General features: G+C 37.4%; 1 long non-coding RNA gene across 1 annotated transcript; it reads right to left on the bottom strand.

The window, feature by feature from the left end:
- Nucleotides 1-3,945: 3,945 nt before the first annotated feature.
- Nucleotides 3,946-5,001, bottom strand: LOC115925539. Its single transcript, XR_004064776.1, has 2 exons — nt 4,607-5,001; nt 3,946-4,541 (listed from the first exon to the last, which is right to left on the bottom strand). It is a non-coding gene; the product is annotated as an uncharacterized LOC115925539 (long non-coding RNA).
- Between the last annotated feature and the right edge of the window lie 280 nt (nt 5,002-5,281).

Below are 5,281 nucleotides of genomic sequence, written 5' to 3'. Positions count from 1 at the left end.
GTGGGTAATTCTTACTAATGCCCTCACTGCTGTGTATTATATGTATACTAGTGCATGTGACCTTTAGAAAGACTGAGCCACTCTTTATAATTTTGATGATTAAAAAACCTCACAGTATACTTATTTGCTACATGATCAACTTTTCCAATCGTTCCAAACAGTTTCTTTTACAATTCAATAGGCTATTTTCGTAATGTAACCAAATTGAAGCTGAAGCATCTCGGTGCGAATCATTTAATTCACCTGTTATGAATGATGTATCTCAATAGTCAGAACTCAAATTGCATACATTAGATACTGTTAGGTGGGACAAACATTATGGCTTGCCCTTCCTAACAATACTTAACCCTTTGCTTACGGGAACATGATGGTCCCTGTGTTAAGCCTATGGGACCTATACAATTCAGTAGGCAACGGGATATGCAATTTGCATCCTGACTTTTGAAATGAAACTATTTGTAACAGATGAATGAAACAAGTGGTAACCAGGCACTTAACAAACATTTGTGCATTGAATTTGTGCAACTCCACTTTATCTCAACCGGCAGTGCAGTGAAAGAAAAAAAGATAGAGATACGAAGACAAGAATCGGCTTAGTGATATTGATGTTTCTTCTTTCAACAAATATGCAACCTTGGTTAAGATATGAGTCTACAAGTAGCCCCAAAGACGGACAGAACAATTGGACTGAAAGACAAAGAGGAAATAAAAGCAGAGTGGGCTCCAATGATTGGTCATTCATTGATGAATGGATCCCACTCAAATCAACCTTTTAACGTTGCTGATTTGAAATCAAAGAATAGAAATGAAAACAGTCATTAGTTCTCGATGATCGAGCAGCCATCAGCGTGGTTAAAGTTCAAGAAAGATATTGCATTCAATCATATCCATAAAAACAACAACAACAACAATTATACTAATACAATATGGAATCATCCGCTGCTAAGTTGCTTGTTGTTTCGAAAAATAACAAATCATGGGGAATCGGTCATTTGCACACGCTGGACCTTACCTGGAATCGATTGCCACAAGATATTCGATATATTTCAAGTGTAGATTGCTTTAAACATGCCCTCAAAACTTATTTGTTCAAAGTGGCTTTCCAGTAGATTTACTTTCACATTGTTGGTGTTCATTTTTTTTCTTCGTGTACTTCTTGTAGTTTTTCTTCTCCATTGCGCCTCGAACACATTAGTCATAATTATAGGGAGTTGGCGCATTACAAATACTCTATATTATTGTTATTAGAAAGGACTGCACAAAAAGCTTTTGCTTGAGAGAGAAAAAAACAAACAAAAAAACAAATACCAAGCAGTCAAATTAATTAATAACAGAAATTAAATGACACAAAAATAATATGCATCTTGTTTAACCAGGAGAGCCTCATCAGTACTGTTCTCCCTGAGGGACCTGCAATCATAGTACCCCGTCTTTAGCCGAGCTACCATGAAAAGGCGCTAAATCATTCGAGGAATTTCTTCCAACAGGGTACCCATTTACCTCACCTGGGTGGAGTGTGGAAAATGTAGATTAATTGTCTTGCCAAAAGACATTAGTGCCGCGGCGGGAATCTAAACGCGAACCACGTGATCAGTCCGGTGACATATACACTAGACCACGACACATCTACAGTTACATTTGGCAAGATGTCGAGTACAAACTTGGGTTACCTTTTTATTTATTAAAAAAAATGCACAAGTGCCCCCTCAAATGCCTTAAAAACCCTGCCGTTACTCCTTTGACTGTTGTTGTTTCTTTTTGATTTCTCTCCGTCAATTCAAGCTAGAATTCAGCATAAGAGTGCACTGCTTCGTGAGAACTGATATTACCTGCTTCAGTCAAATCATTTTTGCGAGATAAATGGAATTGGATGATTATATTCAAGGTTAATATTTGCTTGATCGTGACTAACCGTGTGCAGGCCTACTAATCTTCTATTTTTGGTCGTAGGGATGTGATTTTGATGTTAAACTCATGTATCGAAGGACGACATTTTTTTCGAAATTGAATTATAGAAATAAAAATTGATTGAATGCTCTGTCACTGTGCATAATGGCGTACCTACGGGCGGCACAGGGGCATTTGCCCCCGATCGACAGGTAAAAAAAAAAATATGTCTTTTTCACTTTAGATTGCAGTTTTCCAAATGTAAAGAGGCAAGGGATTTTAGTATACCCATACCCTTCCTGGTCAAGCTATCCTCTCAAAGTTTGACAATCTAGTAGACTATAGACTCTTGCCCCCCCCCCCCCCCCCCCCCTCACGACTGAGCCTCCGCTAGTATAAGCCACTGATCGTGTGCTATGCATTACTCAGCTTATTTTCTAAAACATTTTAAATTAGATTTTCATCTTTGACTTATTAATGGTCGACTAAATCTCGCATCGAATCAGTAACAAAAGCCACAAGAGCTGCAGAGCTAATATTGAAGCACTTTGGCCATATTTTTACAAGATTGCATGCTTTGTGACTGGTAATTATGCAAACATGAGCATGTGACTCTGAGTGAAATGGATTTCAGCTCATAAAATCAAAATATTTATCAACGTGATGTCTTTGTATATGGCACATTTACCATTTAAATAGCGAGACACAGATACGCTATTGGCTGCAAGATAAGAGTAAAATCTGAGGCTGCTCTCTGATAATAAAAAAAAAGAGAACTTTGTAGGTAAAAAGGGCATGTTTGAAGAAGTATAAAGTATTCTACTGAGAACACGTTCGGATGCGTCGACTAGTCTATCCACGAGTCGCCCTTGTGCTTACTGAGAGTGTTTTTAAACTTGCCATATATTTTCATGGAAGTCACATTCATTTTTAGTACATAGAAAAATGGAACCCACATCAAACAGAAATTCCAGTGATTGGCACACTTTATGGTTACCGGTGTAAATAGAAAACCTGTGAGAATTTTTTCACACCTTTTATTCATGCTGGATGGGTGATTTTCATGACCAACGAAAATAGAATTGTTTCAACTTCCTATACTTTTAATCAGCCGGGCTACTCCTAAAACAGGTTTCAGGAATTAATCAGCAAGAAAAACTTAAAGAAAGGGAACACCCGTTATTTGAAAAGCATATTCGAAGCTCTTCAAGTTTTTTTTCTTTCCAAATATCTTTTTCTAAGAAGAATTAGAGAGATAATATGAAAAATAAAGTAGAAGAAAATAAATAGAGTAGGAAGATTAAGAAACATACAAGATCAAAGAGGTAGAAGGAACAAAAACATTAATAAGAAGAAACAGAAAAATGAACATAAACTCTGCTTCACATTAACCCATCCGGACATAAAGTACCCCCCCCCCCCAAAAAAAAATAAGCACTCCCTAGCGAAAGCCAATTATAGCAAATCCAATTACAAACATCCGAAGGGGTTGCTACTTCAGCCATTTCAACACGATTGGAAGATACATTAAATCTTAAACTCATGAATATATTACAAATGCAAATGTAAATAATGAGTTACTCTGTTTGATCAATTACTCTTTCCATTTTCACTGCCAAAGCCGGTGCACGAGAAGATATACAGCTAACTAAATTATTCATAGCCCTCGTAAATTTTTAGATTTTGTTTTTGTCACTCTAGAATGAAAGGTGGATTCGTTGAATAAGGGCCTTTGTTGAATAAAGGTTTACATTATGTTCCCCGCGTTATCCCACGTCCATCCCGTTTTGGCCACGGTGGCCTAAAACACGATTGCCGTGGCCACCGGGAATATAATGTAAACCTAGCATTAGATAAAAGCTTCAATATGTCGCATTCCCACAAAACATAATTCGGGACAAATCAATTTATCACATACTTGTAGATATCATAAAGGGGAAGGGGGAGGGGGGGGGGGGCTGGAAGGATTTATACACTGATAAACGACCCTTTCTTCACAAACAAATGGCGTTCACAGGACACTATACAGGTACAAAATCAGCCACTTCCATATCAAACTTTTGATTTTATATTTTATTGGACAATAGTTACATTGAGGAATATGTAAATTCACAATTATGTTTGTATGTAGTCATCCATTAAAACATCACTGAATAATCATCATCTCATATGGCAGGTATATCAACTCGGCTCTCAAAATATGTCGTTGATACCTCAAACTCTGAGACGCCACTTTTGCACATCATCACCAATAATGAATGTCATCTATAAATGGTACTGTGTAGGCATGTTCCCACTTCTCATTCACACCCTCTATGCAAGTGCTACATAAGTAGTCTTATCATGAAGACCATAGCATGCCACAGTGTAAGCAGTGTGTTAACACTCGCACTTTTCATTTTACTGGTTTTACTGCAATATGTACACACTGTGGACCCACTGTGAAAACATTGTGTACACACGCCATGAACCCATTGTACACACAGTGTGTACATACATACTAAGAACCAACTGTGTAGACAGTGTGTACATACACACAATGAACTCAATGTGAACACAGTATTTACATACACACTGTGAACCCAATGTATACAGTGTGTACATACACACAATGAACTCACTGTAAACACAGTGTGTACATGCACACTGTGAACCTAATCTAGACACAGTGTGTACAAATACACAATGAACTCACTGTGAAAACAGTGTTTACATACACACTATACACACACTGCGAATACAATGTGTGATATACACACTGTGAAAACTATATCTTCACATGTATATAATGTGAGCACAGTATGTCCACACTGTGACCACTGAAAATGTTCCAGACTCTCTGACACTTTGCTCTTCATTCGCAGGCCCTCATTGTATAATATGCACCATAACATGCCAATAATGCATGTGACTGTGCATTGGTAATATCATTCAAATATTTGTTACTACGATAGTACAACGTCACTTCACTGGTAATAAAAAGTTATTTCTGATGAATTCTAATTGTAAACAATGCTATCTTAAGGCCAGAAGGGCACACATTGTACAGCAGGGCCCTGTTTCATTAAACTTGTTTTCAATAACAGATGCTAAATGTCTATGACAAATTTGCTCTCAGCCAATCAAATGCCACGATTTCAGTAGCTTATAACAATTATTGTAACTTGTTTTTGATAACATGTTTTATGAAACAGGGACCTGTATCAGCCAGAAGGGCTGCAATGAGACACAGTCTCATTAACAGGTGTTTTCTGTAAAATGTGAATGTTTCAACACTCTAGATTAGGTTCACAGGAGTTATTTGCTGTACATTTAGAGTGCTACAAAAGGTTCTGATTGAAAAAGGGATTCGATGGAAAGACTAAATACTCCAGATAGGAACACAAGTGGCGCA

This window comes from Strongylocentrotus purpuratus, unplaced genomic scaffold (genome assembly GCF_000002235.5).
Source record: "Strongylocentrotus purpuratus isolate Spur 01 unplaced genomic scaffold, Spur_5.0 spur5_scaffold_18, whole genome shotgun sequence".
In the NCBI taxonomy this organism is placed as follows: Eukaryota; Metazoa; Echinodermata; class Echinoidea; order Camarodonta; family Strongylocentrotidae; genus Strongylocentrotus; species Strongylocentrotus purpuratus.
Note: the sequence above shows the minus strand (reverse complement) of the source record. Positions and strands in the feature narration are given on the sequence as shown.